This window comes from Pteropus medius, unplaced genomic scaffold, assembly GCF_902729225.1.
Source record: "Pteropus medius unplaced genomic scaffold, Ma_sr-lr_union100, whole genome shotgun sequence".
Classification (NCBI taxonomy): domain Eukaryota; kingdom Metazoa; phylum Chordata; class Mammalia; order Chiroptera; family Pteropodidae; genus Pteropus; species Pteropus medius.
Window position 1 is genome coordinate 16862535 of NW_024342471.1, and position 16421 is coordinate 16878955.

The 16421-nt window shown below is 36.1% G+C and overlaps 1 long non-coding RNA gene across 3 annotated transcripts in view; it reads right to left on the reverse strand.

Moving 5' to 3' along the window:
- LOC120603751 (uncharacterized) overlaps positions 1-16421 on the reverse strand; it is a 37247-nt gene that overhangs the window by 17834 nt on the left and 2992 nt on the right. For all 3 annotated transcript variants that reach the window (XR_005653111.1, XR_005653109.1, XR_005653110.1), the window contains exon 3: positions 13343-13463. This is a non-coding gene — a long non-coding RNA (uncharacterized LOC120603751). The remainder of the gene's footprint in view (positions 1-13342; positions 13464-16421) is intronic.

Sequence of the window (16421 nt, forward strand, 5' to 3'; positions counted from 1 at the left end):
TTAATCTCCGGGTAGGGATGGCAAGCTGTCAAACCATGAAAGAAATGACTGCCAAATTTTACTCCAGAAAAATTTACGACCTTACTTTCAGGAAAAAAAAATTCAAGTAAAAAACACTTGGAAAATATATTTGTTAAGTATATGAAAGAAATGGTTTATTGACTTCATTTAATTATCTCTTACACATTTATAAGAAGATCACAATACCATAAAAATGATCTATGAATATGAAAGGGAAAGTAGTAAAAGAAAAAATGCAAATGAGGAATAAATATGTGAAAGCAGCCCATAAACTACAAACAAAACATGCAAATGTTTTTTGGACTTTACCACTGGCAAAGATTAGAAAGAAAAATTATATCCAGGGTGGGCATAAGTTTGGGGAAATGCTCATTCTCATAAATTTCTATTTGGAATATAATTTATAAAACAATTTAGAGGCAACACTGTCCCAAGGAGCATGCACCTTAGCGTAGCAATTCTATTATTAGAAATATCATCTAAAGAAATAGTTGTCCAGGGTTACATGTATAAGTGCATTTCCCACAGTTTATATTAAGAGCAACACATTGTCAAAATCTAAATGTAAAAAAAAGGGAAAAAGAAAATTGCTTGTAGAAATTCATAGTTGGGGTACTAGGTAACCATTAAGGATCAGAATGCAGAGATATATATTAATTGGCATGAGGGAAGTTTACAATATATTTTCAAATAAAATGCTCTTTACACAAGAATATAAGGCATTAATCTATTTTTTTTAATAAAAAAAATCACACGTCTCCTAAGGGTATAAAAATAATGTAAAAACCAAATGCAAGAACAAAACTGAACCAAAAAAAAAATTACTTTACTTTCATACATAACAATAGTGCAGTCTGTGCAAAGATTTTGTTCATAAAGACCTGGACGAATTCAAAACCTGCATCATTCAATACTAACATCCCCATAGGAACAGACGTAGAACAGGAAAGATGCATTCTCAGGGGGCATAATTTATATCTATTGTGGAACATACTGCTCGAATGCTGCCTTTTTTATTTTCTCAGCGTTAGCTCTGATGTTGTATTGAGTGTTCTCCATTAAATTAACTGCACAGTGCATTATGGTGTTTAAGTGTCTTTGTAGTATATCATAATATCTAATTTCCACTTTGAAATAATTGGTCTTCATGCATTTTTAAGCCCCCTAAGAGTGCAACCATTTAATGAATATTCGGATGAGACTGGTGTAGTAATTAAAATATTTAAAATTTTAATAACAGTGAATGTTAAAATGACTGCCAAAGTTACAAAATCATTCAAAATACTCTAAAGCATTAGTAACAGTGTGCTTATTCAAGAACATCAACAATTCTGGGCTTATTAAATGGGTAAACTTTAGTTTATCTGCTAAAGTGATAGAGCCAAATCTCGACAATATAAACACAATTCACAATTAGTGCTCCTTACTGCTTATATGTGGCTCCTTAAATTTTTTGGAAACTTTGGAAGACTTGAAGTATTTTGAAATTTGCACCTAATATGAGACATTATTATACTTGTTGTAGGTTTCTTATAGATATCCATTATCAATGATATTTAAGAAATTTCCTTTTGTTGACAATGTACTATGGATTTTTTAAATCATGAATTTTAAAAATTATGAGATTTTGAATTTTAACAAATGTATTTTCTATATTATTGATATGACCTTTATGCTCATTTCACTGGTTACTTTTTAAAAAGAGTTAAACAAATACACATTCCTGGATGGAATCCAACTTGGTCACGACCTTACCTTTTAAAAATATTGCTTGTCTTATATTCACATGAGATGATGAATGTTAACTAAACTTATTGTGCCAATCATTTCACAACGGCATATGAAAGTCAAATCATGATGTACACCTAAAACTTACATAGTGCTGTTATGTTAATTATCTCAAAAAAATTAGAAAACATATTGCCCAATTTTATTTGCTAATGCTTTGTTTAAAGCTCTTATTCATGAATGAAATCGACTTTTAATGTTTCATTCTTATAATATCCTTCTTTGTTTTTTATAGTCAAGGTTATGCTGGCCAACAAAATAAGGTGGGAAAATATTCCCTTTTTTCTATTCTCTAGAACAATTTCTGGAGGCAGCTATGCTCACCACTATACCACCAATGCTAGAACAACTTCTGTAAGATTGAGTTACTTTTTCCTTATATATTTGGTAAAATTAACCAGTGATGCTATCTGGGCCCCTAAATTTTAAATTAAGAATTCAATTTTAAAAACAATTTTGAATAAAGAATTATGTAGATTTTTCATTTCTTCTGTTGTCAGTTTTGGCAATTGATGTTTTTCTAGAAATTCACCCATTTCTTCTAAAAACACTGGCAAGGAAGATTCTTTCAACTTCTAGTCTTAATTCTTTCACTAACAATATGTTATCCAAGACAACTCACTTATTCATTCTACCCTAATTTTATTGCTATTTTAAGCAAGGAGAGACAGGTAATTTGCAAAGTTTACTCTAGTACTACCTTTCAGTTCTTCTCTAGCTAAGAGAAAAAAACTTTTCTTCACCTTGGCCAGAATTTAGGGGAAAGAATATCAATCGGGTATGGTAATATATATGGTATAGGGCCAGCCCAGAATCTGGAAAGCAGCAGCAGAAAATAAGAGTTGGTGTGTAATTTAGGGAGAAGTGGCGATGTATTTTGTCTGCCAGTGCTGGTCAATTCTTATTCCAAGACCAACATTTCAAACACTCTACAAGAAAGTTTATTTCCCTATCGAACCTGTCCCTTTCCTAGCCACCTTTGCCCTGGCTTACCATTTCTCCTCTCAAAGTTTGCTCACAGCTTCTACACACAGTATTTGATGGCCTGTGGATGCTGTGATATTATCCTAGCTTTGCTCACTATAAGCAGGAAAATCAGGAACTGCTTCAGACCCAGCTATCTAGGACCTAATTCTTATAGTGGTTCTTTTATTCTGTCCTGTAAGATCTCAGATTAGAGTGGATGCTCTCCAAGGTACTTGCAGAACCACTTGCTTCCTTCTCTTGAGCTTTTTTGTACCTGTGGATCTTGAACCTGGGTCTGGAAGTCAAATGAACTTGATCTAGGACCTATAACTTGGGTCACAAACTAAACCTCAGACTGAGCTATAAGCTCTGAACAGTTACTGAGAACAGAGGCAACTTCCATACCCTCAGTTTTAAGGTGCGATGTCTCAGAAGTCTGCTTTCCCCTGAGAACAGAAGGAAGAGGAGGAGAAAAACAGCTCTTTCATTTCTAAAGGTGATATGGCAGGTGAATTGCTTACTTATGATTTTCTTCCTGAAATACTGATTCACAGAGTCTAAAAACACTTTGCTCTTTGGGGCTGTAAGGGAGTATCTGTTCCAGGCCTCTGTCTTAGCTTCTGGTGGCTTGCTGGCAATCTTTGGCATTCCTTGGCTTGTGGAGGCATCTCTGCCTTCATCTTCACATGGTGCCGTCCCTGTGTCTCTTCACAACGATGATTCTCTGTGCATGTCTTTCTTTGTGTCCAAGTTTACCCTTTATATATCATATAGGATTAGGGCTCACTCTAATAATCTCATTTTTAATTTGGTTACTGCCATAAAAAAAAAACAAAACACCTATTTTCAAGTAGCATCACATCTTGAGGTACTGGAGGTTAGGACTTCAATGTATCCTTTTTTTAGGGGCAGTTGTGAATCCATACAGAAAGATACAAATTTATCAAACCTTGTTATTTATTCTGGGAGAGGTTTCCATTTCTCTTGTGGTCACTGGTCATTCAATTTTTCAAACCCAAATTGATAAGTTTACCTCTGCCTGCATTTTTCAAAGGATATCTTCAGTGGGTATAGAACTCTAGGTGTGTGGCCACAACCAAATGCCCAGACATCTTCCCCTATCTGCCTGGGCTGGAATCCTACTTCTTTAGCAGCACTGTGTGACCTCCAAAATTTCTCTTTGACTCAGTATCCCAACAGCTGTTCTCCCGAGTCTGGCCCTATGCAGGCACAGTTCCAATGTCAGCCAGGGACCCAGAAGAAATTTCCATACAGGTGTTTAGGGCTCCTTCTCTAGCATCCTGCCTTCCAAACGCCAGCTGTGTTGGAAGGAAGCTCCAAACCCTGATATCCTCTCCCTCCATCCAGCAAGACCACTGCTCTCTGCTTGGGTTCTATGTCCCTGCACTGTGGCTTTAGAAATGCCACCAAGGAGAATTACAGAATAATGTGTGTTTTCTTTCTTTCAGGGATCACAGTCCTCAATGAGCTGCTTTCCAGTGCATAAAAATAGTGTTTTGTATATTTATCTAGCTTTCGTAGTTTGTTCACAGTGAGAGTAACTATTCCATTATAGCTGGAACCAAAAATGATTGTCCTTTTATTTAAGGTACAGTTCAAATTTATTTCTGAAGGTATTCTTTGATGCCTCAGCCTATATAATCTCAGTCTTTATCAATTCACACTGTATGGCAGTTAACAAGTGATTGTATTAATTGCGGTCCTCCACAGAAACAGAACCAACAGACTATAGGTACACACATACATTCATAAGTGTGTGTATGTATACGCATGTGTGTATATATAATTTATTATAAGGAATTGACTCACATGACTGTGGAGGTTGAGAAGTCCCAAGATCTGCAATCAACTGCAGACCCAGGAAAGCTAACAGTGTAAATTCTAGTCTGAAGTCTGGCAGGCTTGAGACTCAAGAAGAGTGATGTTTCATTTCAAGTCTGAAGATTGATGTCCCCTCCAAGCAGCCAGGCAGGAAGGAGTTCCTTTATCGTTTCACTTGGGTGGGATTCTGCCTTTCAGGCATCATCCCACATATGGCAGCTTCACCTCAGTGACTCCTCAGCCAACTGCAAACACCAAATGTATGTTTCTTTAGCTGCTACTTTTCTATGAAGATAGGTAAGTTTGCAGGCCCGAACTATACAAGGACAAAGTATATTTCTTACAGTTTCCACTTTCTATTATAGTTTTTGGCCACCCATTCTAACATATCCTTATACTCAGTCTCCCTCCTGATTATGCCCAACTTGAAAGAAATCTACTAAGGGCCACTTGGAAGTATGTATACATATAATGTATAAATTGTTATTTCAGGAGTCAGTGAAATTTAGAGATGTGGCTGTGGTCTTTTCTCTGGACCAGTGGGCTCATCTGAGCCCCGAAGAGAGAAAACTGTACGTGGATGTGATGCTGAGTAACTGTGACTACCTTGTGCCATTGGGTAAGATCTTTCCTTGTGACTTTAAAACTACCCATGGTGGAATTTTTCCTTCCGTATGAATTATCTGCAAAGCCCCTGAAAATGCTTGACTGAATTTCAACTCAATATTCCTCAGTGAAGCACTGGAGCTGCATGATGTTAGGAAAGAGCATTTTCAGCTTGTGATGACTTCAGCTTTATGTTCTCTGCTGTCTTCCAAACTATCACGTCTTCCTTAAAAATGACTTCTCAGGCCATTGTGTGACTAAGAAACAGCTGGGGAACTGTTAAAATATAGACAATTAAAAAACAAAAACATAAACAAACAAACAAGAACAGTGCCTTAGAGGTTCCTGAGAGATTCTGAGGTGATAATGAAATTTATCATGGATCTAAATTCTGTAATAAACACAGCATAGTCAAGGCCACTTATTTTTCTTAGGACACTGGACTTATAAGGCAGAAGTGATCTCCTCATGGAAGCAAGTGCCAAGTCCTCCACGCCCAGGTGATTGATAAGCAACAAGCAAGTGGAAGCCATCATAGCTCACACCTCAACTGGTCAAGTAACCTGGACCCATGAGGTGACAGGAGAGGAGCTCTCCCATGAGCCCCCAAAGAAACCTTTTTACCCCATATCCATCACTCTCCGTTACTCCTTTTGTTATAGTTCCAGTCTTAGGATACTTCATATATATTGTCACAGGAAGGGACAGAAGAATGAGCAGCTGAACTGGTCACATAATTTATCAGTGATTAGAATGAATGAATGGGTTAGTTCAGTGTTATGAAAAGCCTTTTTTTTTTTTTTCCAAGAAAGAGTTATGGAGAGGGATTTTTTTCTCTCTAGATTACGATAATAGGTTAATTAGACATAAAATAACAATCCAGAAAAGCAATGGAGAGAGATGATATGTCCATCATTAATAGGAAGTAGAGACTGCCAGGAGGCACGGTCATCTAGGGATGTCATAGAAACTTGTTTTAAGTTTCAGTGCATAACAGAGATGGCAGCTCATTAATAGGCTCTTGAAAGTCAAAGGATGAAAAATTAAAAGTTGGGATAGATGATGATGATTTTGGTTTGGGACATCATTAGAGCTGAAGAGTAGAATAAAATACCAAATGCACATGAGCTGTAGGCATTTTAGAAAGTGGTCCTGGAATCCAAGAAGAAATTCAAAGGTTTTACGATAATTGTTCATAAAAATTCCAAGTGACTCTGCACCTTCTTATTCTTTGAAAACTTAATAACCTGGCCTAAGCTCCTCTCCAACCCCTAAGCTAGTTCACTGATACAAATGAGTTGTCTTTTGAACTTTCTCTATTATCCCATTAATGTATCTCTTCCTTAGTCTTTCAGTCTTTTTGTACCTCCGCATATTTTTCTATAAAGTTATAGTCACTTTTATATTTACTGTAATATTTTTTCCTACTCTCCACTGCCTTTTGATTTCAGAAAATAAATCTGTTTGCTTCATTTTGTGTTCCATATACATACACCTAGTTGAAGAAAAGAAATTGGCCTGTTTATGGCTGGCAATGTGGTAAGAGAGCTGGAAATCAAGTACAGAGACTTAAGTCCACCATATTGTTCAGCTTCTAGCCACTTATCACTATTGTCTTATTCGAGACTCCACCATTATTTTGTATTCTCTTAACATGTAGCCCATGATCTCACGACATGGGCTACGCCACCCTAGGACAGCTAGTCTATTTTCTATGTTCTTAAATATGCACATATCAATTATAAAATATACAGTTTTCTATATAAATGCATCTTACTTTAAACAGCATGCTGTAAAAATCTCATTTCCTATCTTTCTATTTATCTCTAGTTCTGAGATTTTTATATTATATATATACATCTTTCTTTTTAGTGCCATATAGTATTCTATAGTATGTTTCCACAACATTTAACTTAAGAAACTTTTATTCTACCAATAGCTAAGTCTCCTTCTGACCAAATTCTCTCGTGTTGCCTTAAGAATCTATGCAATAATTTTACAGAGCATATTATAAATCATTTCATAAAACATTCCCATTGCCTTTGTACCTTTTCCAAAAAAACCAGTTGTCTATATACGTGTTCATAATATTCTCTTCCTACTCTTTTAATGGCTATAGAATCTGTAGTTACATCATCTATTTTATTCCTAATATTGGTAATTTGTGTCTTTTTTTTTTCTTATAAGTCTGGCTGGGCTTATCAATTTTATGGATCTCCTTAAAAAACAGCCTCTTGTTTTATTGGTATTTTTTTTTCTGTACCTATTTCCTGTTTTCTATTTCACTGATTTCTGCTTTAATTTTTATTATTTCCTTTCTTCTGATTACTTTGGTTTAATTTGCTCTTCTTTTTAAATTTTCTTAAGGTGGAAACTGAGGTCATCGACTTGAGACCTTTCTTTTTCCAAATATAGGCATTTAGTGCTCTCGACTTTACCCAAGTACTACTTTGGTGGCATCCCACAGATTTTCATATACTGTGTTTTCATTTTCATTCCGTTCAAATACTTCTCTTTTCATTCCTTGTTTGATCTGATTGGTAAAATTATGTTATTTGGTTTGAAAGTACTGGGGGATTTTCTAGAGGTTTTTCGGTTAAGTTCTAATTTAATTCTATTGTGGTAAGAGAACATACTTTCTATGACTTGAGTTCTTTTCAGTTTGTTGAGACTAGTTTTATGGACAGACTCGATCTGTGGTCCATCTTGGGAAATGTGTCTTGCACACTTCAGAAGAATGTGTATTGCTGATTGTTCTATAAAGAGTAATGAGATCTACTTGGTTGATAGTGTTGTCCAAACCTGTCATATATTTGTTGATATTCTGCCTACTTTTTTCATTGATTATAGAGGGAGGGGTATCGAAATCTCCAACTATAACTGTGAATGTATTTCTTCTCGATACTCTTTTTGTGTCATATATTTTGAAGCTTTGAAGGTGTACACATATTGAAGGTTGCTATGCTCTTGATTAACTGACCTCTTTATCTTAAGAAATGAACTACTTTATCCCTGGAACTATTTATTGCTCTGAGATCTATTTTGTCTGATATTAGTATAGCCACTCTAGCTTCCTTTTGGCTGGTACCATGGTATACATATTTTGCATCCTTTTACTTTTAACTTATTTGTGTCTTTACATTTAAAGTGAGCTTCTTGTAGATAATACATAATTTGATTTTGCTTTCTTATCCAATCTTGATAATCTTTACCTTTTAATTGAGGGTGTTTATACCAGTGGTTCTCAATGCAGGGAGAGGAAGATTTTGTCCCCTTGGGGCATCTGGCAGTGGCTGGTGACATCTTTGGTGGTCACAAGTAGGGATAGGAGTATGTTACTGGCATCTGTGGGGTAGAGGCCAGGGATGTTATTAAACATCCAGCATACACAAGACTGCACCCAAAACAAAGAAATTATCCAGTACAGAGTGTCAATAATGCTCAGATTGAGAATCCTTGGTTTACATCATTTACATTTAATGCGATTACTGATGTGGTTAGATTGAAATCTATCTTCTTGTCATGTGTCTTTTCTGTTCTTCATTCCCTCCTTTTCCCCTCTATTCCTCTCTTCTTGATTGAGTATATTTTTCAAGATTGCATCTTCTCTCTTTTGGCTTATCAGCTATAATTCCTATAGCTGCATTATTTCTCTTTTTGGTGGCTGCATTAGGGTTTGAGTTTATGGTATCCATCTTTAATACTACAGTTCTTATACTACCATTTATCTTCACCCAGCTTTTATGTTGTTGTTGTCATGCATTTTACATATGTTATAAGCCCCACAATACATTGTTATTATTTGTGTTTAATCAGCCAATAGTTATTTTAAAGAGACTTAGTAATGATTTTTGAAAACCTTATATATTTACTATGTATTTACAGTTTCTGATATTCTTCCTTACTTTCTGTAGATCCAAATTTCCTTTTAGAAAATATTCATGTATAGTTTAAACTATTTGTCTGTGTCCATGCATTCCCAATCATTTCTGTAGCATCTCAAGGTCTAGAATGATGAAGGTAACAGAAACCCATGCTACTTCTCATTCTTATCAATAGCAGGTTAATAAATACAAACTATTATAGATAGTTTTTTGGTATATCCTATAAAAATGCTCAAAATTATTTTTTCCTAGCAATTAACCAAGTTTTTAGATTTCTTTATTACCAAAACATGAATGCTAGAACTTATCTTTTGATCAAACTGTGAGGCCATAAGCTTGACAGAGTCTAGAGTTATCAAATACTAGAAAACAAAGATGTGCTCATGCAGCATAAGGGCTTACCTGAGTGTGCTGAGTATAGACAACAAGAATGGGGACCCCCTTTCATTTCTGGGGACCCTCTTTCATTTCTCAGAACCCATGATTCAACGAATTAACAATGATGTATATACAAGAATATTTTTAGTGTTAGCAACAACAAAAACAAATACAATTCAAATATCCAAATATAGCACTAGCCAATCAATAATGACTGTCATACAGTAAAATATTAAATATCAGTAAAATTGATAAATATGATTTATAGTTACTAATATAAAGATCCCCAATTTTGCCATTTAAAGGAGAATATTTAAAGTATAATCACTTTCACAAATTGCTACACCTATACAGAAATATTTTAAAGGATCTTAATGAAAATAAAACTTTAATCCATGTTAGGATTTTGATGTGATTCTTTTTAATTCTTTAAGTTTTTCTGTTTTTGGTAATTAAAATTTCAACAAGTCATATTTTTACAGTCACAAATATAAGTATTTCAAATTTAAAGAAAATTTTCAATAGCCACATGTTGCTCGCTTAAAATTATTCTTGCACGGTATTTAGCAAACACTTCTCTCCCAGTCTTCCATCCTCACAAACTGCTTCTCATCCTACCCCTCTAAAGTCCCCAGTCACTGAACCCTTCTCTCCCCCGCTTCTACCCCGCTTACTGATTATCTTTGTTGCTATGCCTGGAACTAACTTTGTTTTTCTCATATTGTTTTCCTAATAGCATGTCAACAAGTATTGGTGAATTACCACACCCTTAATGGATCTCTGAATATCTTCACACAAAGCTCTCACCATACTAACGATAGAAAGCTCTGTACTTTTGTCCAGCGTTATGAATGTGATGACTGTAGCATAGCCTTCAGCCACATCTCACAGCTTACTGGACATCAGAGAATTCAAAAGGTCGAGAAAGCCCAAAGATATGCAAAGGCCTTTAGGCATCGCTCATCATTTACAACACTCCAAAGAATTTATATTCTAGATCAACACTTTGAATGTAACCAATGTAACAGAGCTTCAAACTTTATTCAACTTCGAAACACACACAATGAATGTAACCATACAAATGTGATGTGTCAGAAGGCCTTTAGGTTTCTCTCATCCTTTAATACACATCAGAAGTTTCACGTTGGCCATAGACTAGACTTGGCATCAAAAAATTCATGTTCAAAAGAAAGTCTTTTGTCTGTAAATTTTGCCGTAGGGCCTTTCACAATTTCTCAGAAAAAAAAATCAACATGAAAAAATTCATATTAGAAAGAAATACTACACACGTAGTTACTGTAAAAAGGATTTCAGTCCATACTCAAAATTTCTCATACATCAAAGAGTTCGTATTGAAGAAAGATTCTACAAATGTTAATACTGTGAGAAATCCTTTAAAAGCAGCTCAAATCTTAATAAACATCAAAAAATTAATATTGGAGAGAAGTCCTTTACATGTAATAAATGTAAAAAGACCTTTTCTCAGTTCATAGACCTTAGCTGCCATCAACAAATCCATACTGGAGAGAAATTTTACATAAGTAGTAACTGTGAAAAGCCCTTCGTCTGCTTCTCAGATCTAACTCGACACCAAAGAACTCAAACTGGAGAGAGACCCTACAGATGTAATGTTTGTGAAAAAGCCTTTAGACATCACTCAAACCTTATTAAGCATCGATAACTTCATTCTGAAGAGAGGCCCTTTAAATGTAATGAATGCAAAAAGAATTTTTGCTATTGCTCAGACCTTAATCAATATAAAAAAATGCATACTAAAGAGAAATCCTAAAAATGCAATGAATGTCAAAAGGTTTTTAATAATAATTCAAATCTTAATAGACAAGAAAATCCATACTGAAGAGAAACCCTTTGTATGTAATCAATGTGGAAAAGCTTTCAGACTAAATTCAAAAATTTCTTGACATCAGAAAACTCATAATAAAAAAATCCTAAAAATATATAGAAGATGCAAAAAGGCTTTTAGAAATACTCACCTCTTACTCAAAATTTGAAATTTAAACCAAATAAATCAATGTGGAAAGGTTTTTAGTCAAAGCCAAATTCTTCATAAATTCATCCGGTATGAAATAGTTTAGAAATATAAATATATATATATATGTTGAAGAAACAGGGAGAGGTGATCAGAAATGTACTTTTTATATTGCACTGACTTGATTCTTTGAGCAAAAATGTCTAAACACATTCAACCAACACACTGAAATCGGATAAGACAGCTTCTATGGTGAGAAGTAGGTTAAGGGGCAGTTGGAAGTGTGTAGTAAAAAGAAGATTCATTTTGCTGTCTGTTCATAATCTATTTTCACTGGATGGGTAAATCATATTTTTAATAGAGGTAGCTTTCCAAAGTTGTAAACTTTTGTAGGGAAAGGATGCAACCCTAACCTAAGCATAAGTCAAGAAAAGAAAAGCTGTCTCTTTGGAATTAGGAATTAGAACTATTAGAGAAGAAGAAACTTTGCCAGTGGATAATGAAAAACAAAAGGATGATCATGTATCAAAAACTCAAGGATAAAGAATTAAGAGGACAGACACGAGAAATCCAAAGGTGACGGGTTGGTGGGTGATAAGATGGTTTCTGCCACCTTGTCTAAATGGATAGAATTCTGAGACATCCAGCCTCCCCGAATAGTTAGCACCATTCTTAGATGTATCTAGAGAACCAAGAGAAGAGGGGAAAAAACAATGTTTCTAGGACTTAGATTCAGGACACAGAGAATCTGTTACTTGCAGTGTTGTCTTATTTGAAATAAATTTATATCCTGAATGTGTTAATAAATAAATGCTAAGTTTTCTGATATATGCCAACACTGGCGTGTAATATTGAATACATTCAGGCCTTCCGTTAGAAATCTAATTACGCTTTCCTGAATCTGTTGCCATAATCATTAGTGGCAACTTAGCCCTGTTTGGCAAAGTGGGATGGGTATAGTCTAACAAGTTTCTTTAAGACTGGCCTTAATCCGTAGACGGCGGTGGGAAGACAGTATTCTTCTTAGGGGCTCATTCCCTGATCTTTCTGCTTCCTCTGCTTTCCCAGATGCTACAGATGCCACAGATCTAAACTGTTGTGTAATCCTCAGGGTGAGCACAACACTTAAGACGACACTCATTCTCGGGGTCATGCAGGTGCCCTAGAGGTCATACTTGGATCACCCTAGTCCCCACCCTGCTCAGCCCACATGCTCCTTTTTGTGCAAATTCCCAAATTCCCACGTCATTGCCAAAATTTCATATTCAATCCTCGATTCTTTATAATACCGACCATCTCTCTGAGGTTCATTTCTCTTGATCACATTTTCTCACCTCTTCTAAGTGCTTACTTGACTCTTCTTAAGTTTTGTGCCCATGGTGCCTCGTGAGGCCGAAAATAGAAAGTGAAACTGAGTGATTTCTCAGTTACAGGACGGAGAGAAAAATGAGAGGTAAATAGACAAATCATGCAAATCAAGCAAGATTTACTTTTTAAGACAGATCTATGAATGTCTGAAGATATAACAGGACTATGACAATGGGGTGGAGGTAAAGTAGGCAACAGAGAATGCCACAGAAATAAAAGTTCAGGTATAGTGAAGGAGGAACTGGACTCTGGGGAGAGGTAACTTAGTGGCAAAAATCTTTATACATTTCGATTAAAGAAGGAGTACATTTATTCAGGGACAACGTGTTTAAGGTACCTGAAGCATGACCGTTAATCCTCAGTGACTTCCAAAGATCTGGGGCCTATAGGCCTATAAGAAGATTCCTGAGAAATATCACAAAGATGCCAACTATGATTACTAACTACCCTGGAACTCTCATTTCCACCGTTTCTACCTGCTCAGGTGTCACTTACTCACCTGGGTAGTTCTGCCCTGAGAATTTCTCCACTGTCGCGGTTCTTCTCCCTGTTTCAGTTTGAAGATCACATCTGCTTTGCAGAATGATACAGAACATGGACCAAGCTTCGACTTGGGGACTCTGAAGGATGAAGTAAGTATAGCTTCAGAAGCTGTGCAACAAAGATCCCAGCAATATGTCGGTAAAGCTAGAACATTCCAGGAGAGGGTGGCGGGACAGCAGTGAGTACACACACACACTTCTACTGCCTCAAAGGGTTTAATCACCTTTCTCCCCTGACATAATGCTAATTAAATCTAACATGTTTTTAAAACACAGAGCAAATGCATGCTTTTGAGAGTTATACAGGGAAACTATATTCACTCGCTGAGACTAGGTATCATATCCCTGGGCAGGCTCAGGTTGCTGCCACTCCTTCTGGGTGAGGTTCACGGTCAAGTCCTTGAATGAAACTGATCTCTGAAAGAATGTGCTTAATCGGAGGTAATTAGAATTTGGTGACATAAAATACATGGGAACATCAAATATAAGGAGACTGCTGTCATGGCTAATAGAGTCATAAAGAGACATACTTTGTGAGAGGGTAAAAATTTAGAAATATCCTGTTACTGTGTTCATTTTTTTTTAAGTTAATTTAAAAGTTTTACTGAACTTACATCATGTTCCTAGTGCTATTCTAATTTGTCAGATTACTAACTCACATAAAATGTATGATCCTCAAGAAGCATACATACGACAGGGTGGCATAAACAGACATCCACATCTTCAGTAAAGAGCAATGAAGGACATACGTGCAAGATAAAGGGTGACTGCAAAGGGAGGAAGCAAGTTCCATTCTGTATTATCAGGCTTCTGTGAGGGGGTCATACTTTTATTCCTGAAACACACATAGTGTGTTTTGTAGGGATGCGAGCATTATGAAATATACGCAGCTATAAAACACACATGGGAAGTTTGAAGAACTACAAATATCTCAGTATGGAAGGACAATGAGGAGCTGGACAGAAGGCAGAGAAAAGAGGGACTTTCTTCTATAATTAAGAGTCTTGAAACTTTTTGGATGGTGTAACACATCGGTAAAACATGCATGCACACACAACTTACATGTACGTTTACTTAGGAATTATAATGTATCTGAGTTACTTTAAGCTACATATTAATATCAGTAAAGCTCAATTATTTTCTCATTCTTTTAGCCAAAATAAAAATGTGAATAGAAGCCCAGTGGATCCGTAGGATGCTTCCTAGCCTCCACTTTGGAGACCACTGTTGTGAATAATGGAAATCCATAAAGAGACATTTGTCAGCGAGGACTGAAGTTTTGTGATCAAATTTGTATTTTAGAAGCAATGCTCTACAGCATAGGGGTTGACAAACTACTGCCTGTGGGCCAAATCCAGCCCACTGAGAGCCAAATGTGGCCAGACCCATTTGTTTACACATTATCTACAACTGCTTTCATGTTATAAAGTTGTGCTGAATAGATATGACAGAGACCACATGGCCAGCAAAGCCAAAAAGACTTATTATCTGGTCCTTTAATAATGGGAAATTGCTTAAAGGTCAAATTAGAGGGGAAGAAAACTAGAACACCACTGTGAAACAGGACCCCAGGTAGGGCTCCAGCGGGGGTGGGAAGGAACCAATCTCACATGATGAGGAACAAGAGGAGATGACCACTAACAGGTTGTGCCATCGGAGATATAATGCCTAGTCCATTCTGCAAGATCGCCTGGGTAGACGCTAATGTGATGCTAAGATTAAGGGGAAAAAAAGAATTAAGCATCGGAGGCTGATGCGTTGCTGTTTAAGATGTTGTGCTTGAAATGTTTGGGGAGTAGACAAGTAGAGATGTCCAGTGGGCAGCTGTATATATGGTTCTGGAGCTCAGAGGACAGAGAAGACAGAGTGGTGATCAAAAGCCATATCTGAAGGCATTAATGAGGAAGACCTCATAAACTTATATGGAGTGATTTCCAGGCTATATCAGTAAGTGGAAAAAGCCAAGTGCAAAAGAATATCTATAGTATGCTACCTTTTATTAAGAAAGAAGGGGATATAATCAAATAAACAAGTAGCTGCTCATGTGTACAAAAAATATAGAAAGGATAAACCAGAAACCAATGAATGTGGTTAACCTCAGGGGATAGGTGGGAACACATGAAAAAAAAAATATGAGAAGAGAAATGGGGTAGAAGGGATGAGGGGGAAGTGATACTTCTCTACATGTGTCTTTCTACACGGTTCTGATTCTTATAACTACAGTAATGTCACATACCCCCAATAAACCATTAAAATCAACCAGGATGAGGAAGGAGAACCGCAAACAGAATACAAACAGTAACAAATGCTTCTAACTATAGTAAGTCCTCACTTAACATTGTCAATAGGTTCTACGATTTAGGCCAAAGGATGCAGAACGAAACCAGTGTTACCATAGGTTGATCGATATAAACAAGAGTTAAGTCCCTATGGCAACATCAATGTTATAACAAAACATTGAACAAAATAATGTTATTCAAGGATCTGCTATATATTAAAATTAAATAACATAACTACAGTGAAGGGGATGAAGAACCATAATAATTTTGGAGAAGAGTATTTTAACTACATTCTGTAAGGCTAAAAGAACTGTACATAAAGATGCTCGTTAGGGAATTTGTTTTTCACATGGGGTTTAGATCAGCTATTCTTAAACTACCTCAAGGGTCCACTTGGATGAGCAAATAATATAATTTCTCCCTGTCAGACTAAACAGTTATGAATTAGGAAAAGGGAAGGCTAGACTGAGCCCTACAACATTAGTGGCCAGTAAAGCGTCAAGGTCATGGGAGACAAGGACTGTCCTGCATTGCAGGAGGGTAAGGAGACATAACCACCGAATGCAATGTGGCATCCTAGGTTGGATCCCTGAACTGAAGAAGAAATTAGTAGGACAACTGGCAAAATTTGAATAAGACAGATAGTATTATATTAATGCTAATTCCATTTTTGATCACTTTACTGTGCTTTGCTTGGGTGTAAAAGTCACAGGAAACCCACTGCATTTCTTTCAGTTTTTTTTTTTTTTTTGACAAG